Below are 7,627 nucleotides of genomic sequence, written 5' to 3'. Positions count from 1 at the left end.
GGCTTAAAACCCAAGAACCCCAGATGGGACTTGAACCATCAATTACCAGCTTAGGGAAGCCAGGGCCTTATCTATGAGGACCCTCGGGCTCCCACCTTGCACTGTCTGTGGAAAGTGTTGACCTCAAACGAGTGCTACAGCTGAGCATGTTCCAAGATCGAGGATTATATGTTGAGGGACACACTAAAGTATGGAGCAGCTGCTGTCAAGGTGTAACAGTTAAAGAACACTGTCTAAGGCCTTTCTGACCAGTTATGACATCGTCCCTTCATTTCTCAGACCCTCTTGGTGCCTCAGAATGAAGAGAAATCGTTTCCTTTCTCAGTAGAAAGATCTGCCCGAACTTGCGAGACCCCACTTTGTGGAAGAGAGCCAGCCCTATATCAGGACAGGAAGGAGATTCCAATGGCCCAACATGGATTGTTCCAGTTAAAATCCTTTCTCAGATGGATAGAGCTATAGAGCGAGTAAAGTTGTGGGAATTTGGGAAATTCTGATAATCTGTTTTAATATTTAGTTAATAAAATCAAGTTGAACCGCAAACCAATTTTGTCCCCCATTGTCTGCATCACCAACAAGAATACTGAAGGAAAGTTGAGTTTAATTACATTGTGTTACTAATGTTCATCTGGTTGATCAGTGGAAATTAAAAGCCATGTCACACAACAGGCAGAGTCAATCTTTAGCTGAGTAGAAATTCCGCAGAGAGAAACAGACTTACTTTGTGATATAATAGGTAATTCCTGTCCCATTGATCTATTAACTACAGGGAACTTTCAGATATGTGGTATCTTTAGAGCAATTAAATATCCTTCCAAGATATATGCTTTCACTCTCAACTGAAGATGTTATAACTTCAATGGCTAAGAGTATTAACCAATAAATCAATGCCAAGCCAGTTGAAGTATTACACTTAGCACATCATCATCGCTGTATTTGCAGAATGCAGCATAACCTATTCCGTCTTCTAACCTACTGACAGCCTACTTTTCAGAAGTCTCCTTACACGACTCTGAAAACAAATTAAAAGAAACCAATTAAACCAAATAAGCACAAATTAAAATGTCCCAGTCATTTAAAAAGGCACTGTAACAAAAGTCAAAATATCCCAAGAAAGCTTACACTTACAGAGTCACAGAGTTGTACAGATCCTTCGCTCCAATTCGTCCATGCCAACCAGATATCCGAAAGTTATCTAGTCCCACAAACCAGCATTTGGTCCATATCCCTCTGAAACCTTCTTATTCATGTCCCCATCCAGCTGCCTTTCAAATGTTACAGAATCTTAGAGTTATACACCACAGAAACAGACCCTTTGGTCCAACTCGTCTATGCCGACCAGATATCCTGAATTAATCTAGTCCGACTTGCCAGCATTTGGCCCATATCCCTCTAAACCCACCCTGTTCATATACCCCCATCCCGATGCCTTTTAAATGTTTTGGAGGAGCCGGTGTTAGACTGGGGTGGACAAAGTTAAAAATCATAAAACACCAGGTTATAGTCCAGCGGGTTATTATTCTTCTCACTGTAAACCTATGCCCTCTGTTTTTGTACTCCCCCACCCTGGGGAAAAGACTGAAGCTATTCACCCTATCCATGTCCCTAATGATTTTATAAACCTCTATAAGGCCTCCCTTCAGCCTCCAACACTCCAGAGAAAATAGCCTCAGTCTATTCCTCCTCCCCCGATAGCACAAACCCTGTAACCCTTACAACACCCTTGTAAATTATTTCTGAATGCTTGCAAGTTTTACAACCTCTTTCTATAGCAGGGAAACCAGAATTGAACGCAGTATTCCAAAAGGTGGCCTAACCAATATCCTGTACAGCCACAACCCAACATCCCAATTCCTATACTCAATGCTCTGACTCATAAAGGCAAGTGGATCAAATGCCTTCTTCACTGTGCTATCTACCTGCAACTCCTTCTCTTCCTAATCTGTGTATAGGTGAGTTACAATAATCTTTTTGCATTCTGATATGAATAGATTCACTCTTTTGTTAATTCAACATATCCAGGTTTAATTGGATACTTTTAAACACCAATTCAATTGGTTTGTGAAGAAGACATCCACAAGAAAGGGTCCCTTTTAAAATTAACCTGTTAGTGACCAACCAAGGATCCAGGTAAATGAAGAAAGGAAACCATTTCATCCCTGCTCACCTGGGAGCTTAACAATTTGGGGTATCTGTCTGGAACTGTAATAACGTGGGGAACAATTCTCACACCAGCCTCTCTTTGTAAGTGCTCCATGTATTTACGAAACAATGCCCTTCACCAGCACATCTCAGTGATATATTTAACATTCCATTCACATTAATCACTCCAAGGGCATGATCTACATTAAGAATATAAACAGTAAGTGTTGAAACTCTCAGGTTTGGAAGCATGTGCTGAAAAAAACAAAATGAATATTGCAAATTGATAATTGTGTTTCTCTCCACAGATGCTACCTGAGCTGCATTTCAATATTGCCTGATTTTATTGCAGATTTCCAGCACTTGTGGCATTTAACTTTTGTATTTTTTTTTATGTAAGGAAAATGGAGATTTGAAAATATTGAATGGGACTTTTGCTCATTAACCTCTTGGGAATTGTCTGCTATTGAATGATTTGATTCAGACTTTAGACAAGGTGCAATCATGACAAAGTCTGTGGGATTGTACTTATTATATATCAAGGAACAGCTCATCAAATCAGGCAATCCTCTGAAACATATGAATTCTCACCTCAAGTTTGGGGAGAATGGTATAAAGGATAAGTATTAGATGGGGTGAGATCTGATCAACATCAGAAAAACTTTGATCTTAAAACTACAATTCTACAGTGAATGTGAAATATTGCGAAGTGTATGGTTAATTGTCCATGATATTTGTTCCTCCTTATTTAATTTCTATAAGTATCCGTAGAGTAATCTATAAACATATATTTACGAACCATTGTCATGCATTATTTTGGTAATTTTATAATTTGCCATCACTTTCTCTTCACCTTATTCAAGGAGAGTGTTTATTACAGTGAGTGATACCACACAGTATTTCAATTGCACTGAATTGGTTTTTGAAAGATAACTCAATAAATACAGGTTGATGCTGTTGATGGTTCCTGTCAATATATTTCGTTGACCTGTTCAGACGTGTTATGATGTTAAGTCTTAGGCAGAAAGAGGAAGAAGGTATAAGTAAGGTTCAAGAAACTGAAGACAGACAGAGCCCTGGAGATAACAGGAATGAACTCAAACTAGGAAATAGAGAATTTGAAGGGACCATGCAATGTTTATGGAAAACAGGATTAAGGAACCTCCAAGGCATTTTACTGAGGGATAACAAGCAAGAGGTCACCAGGGAAAGAGTATGTCTTCTCAGAGCAAAGGAGGGAATTTACACATGGAGCCGGAGGAAGTGGGTGAGGTTCTTAATGAATAAACTGCATTGGTATTTCCAAAGGATTCTGGGTAGTCCAAGATGGAGGACGGGAAAAAGTTGTGACTGTAAGAGTTGCCCCTTTTTTGAGTCATTTTAGGTCTTGGGGGTGATTTCCTCAAATTCCAGGAGCAGCAATTACTGTTTTATTATGCAACTTTGGAGAAAAAAATCTCAAAACAACGGCACATTTAAAAGGAAGAAAGGCAGACAAAGAAAGCGTGTACTTGGTCAGGAGGGCGGGAGGGAAGAAACCTACACTGCTCACTGATATGGATAGGAAGGGTCGAGAGGGATATGGGCCCAGTGTGGGCGAATGGGACGTGATTAGATTAGGATATGTGGTCTGCATGGACGAGTTGGAGCCAAGGGTCTGTTTCCATGCTGTACATCTCTATGGGTCTATGACATGGTGGATGGTGAGTCTTGTATATTGATATTCTAGAGCATGTCAATATTAAAAAGGAGGTGTTGGGTGTTTTGAAAAGCATTAAGGTAGACAAGTCCCCAAGACCTGATGGAATCTATCATAGAATCCTGAGAGAGGCAGGTGTGGAAATTGCTACGGATTTGTACAAAATATTTGTATCCTTTACAGTCACAGGAGAATTCCCAGAGGACTGGAGAATACCCAATGTTGTTTCTTTCTTTAAGAATGGCAACAAGAATAATTCAGGAAATTAAAGGCCAGATTGGCTTCCTGCAACTTCCTGTTATTCATTGCTTCGACATCACTGTCTGTACTTGGATGGTACCCTCCGGAAGTCACTCTGTAAAGATCACCACCCCTCTCCCTTGGGGTCTCAGGATCTCAAGGTGTTCCTCACTTTGGCCAAGGTTTTGGTCCATGTGTAATGGTTTCCTGAATGTGGTTCCTGTGAAGTGCCTTGTGCCATGAAAAGGGATCCCTACATGCAGGCTGTAGTTGGGTTGAAGTGTTATGGAGAGCAGGCAGGAAAGTGGAGTTGAGGCCGAGATGAGATCAGCCATGATCGTGTGGAATGACAAAGCAGGCTCGAGGAGCTGAATTGCCGATTGTTTAAGATCTTCGGAACACAACCAAAGACAGAGCTATCAATTGCCGTGGGTGTCTAACATGGTATCTCACCTCAGATGCATCCTGAAGAGGGTGTCCATGTTCAAAGCCAGGAGTTGTGAGTTCATATCCCATTTGGGCTGTTATGTTTTTAAACATGAACTCTGATCAGCACCCTGTGTCTGTTTGATCTCAGTTCCAGTTAATAAGGGGAGATGGTGGTGCAGTGCTAGACCTGGAGTAGGAATCCAGAACACCAAGTTCATGGTGTGGGGGAGATGGACTGTAATCCCAACATACAAGGTGGAGAAATCTCAGCTCAGGAGGAGCTTTGTCTGATGGGAACCATATATTGCTATTGAGGTTTGTTAGGAAGCTAACTGGTTCCATATTCTCCTTTCAGGAAGAAAACCTGGTGAGACTACAGACCCACAGCAATGTGGTTGACTCACCCTCTGGGCAATAAACGCTGGCCTAGTCAGAAACATATCGCATTATTTCCCTGTAGCTCGGTCACAATCCTGGAACACCCTCCATTGATTCATTGTAGGTTTACCTCAACAAATGGTCAAAAATCACACCACACCAGGTTATAGTCCAACAGGTGTATTTGAAAACACGAGCTTTCGGAGCATTGCTCCTTCATCAGGTGTAATGAGAGAGGAGGCATCAGACACAGAATGTATCAGTAAAATATCAAAGGGTCATACAAGTGATGCGAATGTATTGAACAAATCCAAAATGGCCGACTCCCTCCTGTTAAATCTTCAATCAGTTCGAAAGGAGATACGGGCAGCACATGGATTGCAGTGGTTCAAAAAGATAGCTCCCCATCACCTTTCAGGAGAAACTAGGGAGAGGCAATAAATGTTGATCGAGCCAGCAATGTTCACGCCCTAGAACTGAATAAAAACAATCCCACAATGGAATAAACCGCCAGGGGAAAAGTCATAGTGTAATGACTTGAAAACATCAAGCCCCAACTTTGGATGGTTTCTGTTCTTATGTTTTACATTAATATCCAAAACGCACCAGTCATTGACATAAAGGTTATGATTTGGAGGAGCCGGTGTTAGACTGGGGCGGACAACATTTCAAATCACACAGCACCAGGTTATAGTCCAACAGGTTTATTGGGAAACACTAGCTTTCGAAGAGCTGCTTCTTCATCAGGTAGTTGTGGAGCAGGATCGTAAAACACTGAAGTTTTAGCAGCAGGATTGCAGTGTCATGGCATGTAATATTAAACAAATTAAGCAGAAGTCTTTCATCTTTTAGAATGATCATGTTAGTTTCAGTTCCTTGTTATGTACATCCCAGACCTTTGTTAATGTTACATTCTCAAGAGAGTTTTAACAATCAGTGCCATCTCAGCTCAGATAATGCATTGAAGATGTGAGGTTAAAATCTGTCTGTGTCCCAATGTTCGGTCAGACTGATTCTATTTCTAAAGTGGCATTTACAGAATATGACATGGTTTAATGCAGTTTTTGAGCAAAACAAAACATAATTCTGAACGTACAAATTCACCCCACAAACGTATATGTGTGTGCATGCAGGGGAGACCGAGTGAGTGTGTGCATTTGGGTGTGCGTGGGAGGGGGCGATGGTGTGAGTGTCTGTGAGAGTGTGTGTATGTGTATGTGTTTGAGTGTAATGGGGTATATATTTGTGAGAAGGTGTGTGTGTGGGTGTGAGTGTGGGAGCATGTATGTGTATTGTGTAACAGGATGTGTGAGTGTGTGTGTGTGTGTGTGTGTGTGAGTGTGTGTGTGTGTGTGTAGTGCAGTCGGGTCAGCTGTAGTGTGACATGAACCCAAGGTCCCAGTTGAGGCCATCCCCATGGGTACCAAACGTGGTTATCAGCCTCTGCTCGGCCACGTTTCGTTGTAGCCTGTCCCAAAGCCCACCTTGGAGGATGGTTACCTGAAGGATCGAGTTTGAAAGTCCCTGATCGCTGAAGTGATCTCCGACTGGGAGGGAACACCTCTGTTTGGTGATTGTTACGCGGTGCCCATTCATCTGTTGCCGTAGCCTCTGCTCGGTCTCGCCAATGTACCATGCATTGGGCATCCTTCCCTGCAGCGTATGAGATAGACAACATTGGCCGAGTCACATGAGTACCTGCCGCGTACATGGTGGGAGATGTCCCCATGTGTAATGGCGGTATCCATGGCGACACTCTGACACGTTTTACAGTGTCTGCTGTGACAGGGGTGTTTGGTGTTGTCCTGAAGGCCGGGCAGTTTGCTGTGAACAATGGTCTGTTTAAGGTTTGGTGGCTGTTTAAAGGTGAGAAGTGGAGGGGTGGGGAAGGTCTTGGCGAGGTGCTCATCCTCATCGATAATGTGTTGCAGGCTGTGGAGAATGTGACGTAGCTTCTCAGCTCCTGGTAAGTACTGGACAATGAAGGGTACCCTGTTGGTTGCAGCTCGTGTCTGTCTCCTGAGGAGGTCATTGCAGTTTCTCCCTGGGGCATGTCAGAACTGGCGATTGATGAGTTAAGCATCGTATCACATTCTTATCAGGGCATCCTTGTGTACTTCCAAGTGCCCCTCACATTCCCCCTCACCTGAACAGATCCTGTGTAAGTGTACGGCTTGTACAGAGGGAACGGCTGTTTTAATATGTTGAGGGTGGGTTTGTGGTTGAGTGAGGTGCTGTGGTGCCCATCCTTGATGGAGATGCATGTGTCCAAGAATGAGACAGATACTAAACAGTAGTCCATGGTGAGTTTGATGGTGGGATGAAACTCGTGAAATGTTGGTGAACATAAATGTTGGGAGAGTGCAGCATTGTTCTGACATGAACACAACCAAGGTTGAGGGGATCAATTCTCCTGACATGGCCCCAGAAGCACGTGTTGTCCCAGTGACCTAACAGCTCCATCTCTGATCTTAGACAATAGACAATAGACAATAGACAATAGATGCAGGAGTAGGCCATTCTGCCCTTCGAGCCTGCACCGCCATTCAATATGATCATGGCTGATCATTCCTAATCAGTATCCTGTTCCAGCCTTATCTCCATACCCCTTGACTCCACTGTCTTTAAGAGCTCTATCCAATTCTTTCTTAAAAGAATCCAGAGACTGGGCCTCCACTGCCCTCTGGGGCAGAGCATTCCACACAGCCACCACTCTCTGGGTGAAGTAGTTTCTCCTCA

The sequence above is a fragment of the Chiloscyllium punctatum genome, chromosome 18 (assembly GCF_047496795.1).
Source record: "Chiloscyllium punctatum isolate Juve2018m chromosome 18, sChiPun1.3, whole genome shotgun sequence".
Lineage (NCBI taxonomy): Eukaryota > Metazoa > Chordata > Chondrichthyes > Orectolobiformes > Hemiscylliidae > Chiloscyllium > Chiloscyllium punctatum.
The sequence above is the reverse complement of the archived record's forward strand: the minus strand, read 5'-3'. Positions refer to the sequence as shown.